This window comes from Trachymyrmex septentrionalis, unplaced genomic scaffold (genome assembly GCF_001594115.1).
Source record: "Trachymyrmex septentrionalis isolate Tsep2-gDNA-1 unplaced genomic scaffold, Tsep1.0 scaffold38, whole genome shotgun sequence".
NCBI lineage: Eukaryota > Metazoa > Arthropoda > Insecta > Hymenoptera > Formicidae > Trachymyrmex > Trachymyrmex septentrionalis.
The window spans coordinates 115,284-115,624 of record NW_017305547.1 but is presented as its reverse complement, the minus strand read 5'-3'; positions in this window follow the sequence as shown (position 1 = coordinate 115,624).

Sequence of the window (341 nt, the reverse complement as noted above, 5' to 3'; positions counted from 1 at the left end):
TAAAACAAAAAATTGCATTTTTTCATGACTCTATTTTTCAAACTAAATGGTCAAAACAATATGATTGGAAATGGAACTCAAATATTCAAACTTTAAATACGAAGCGCTTTACAGTTCCGAGTGTTAAGATGTTGAACTAACATTCATTTAAATTGAATTAATTATTCAAAGATAAATTGAGAGCTAATAAATTATCGGATTCACACAATCATTCTGATAATCCCCCCCCAAATTTTCCCAAATCTTAAAAATTGTAATAAACTTATTGCGAAAAATATTACCTCGGCCGGGAGTCGAACCCGAACTCGTCTCGATAGTCTAAAGGCTTAAGACGCTCGCAC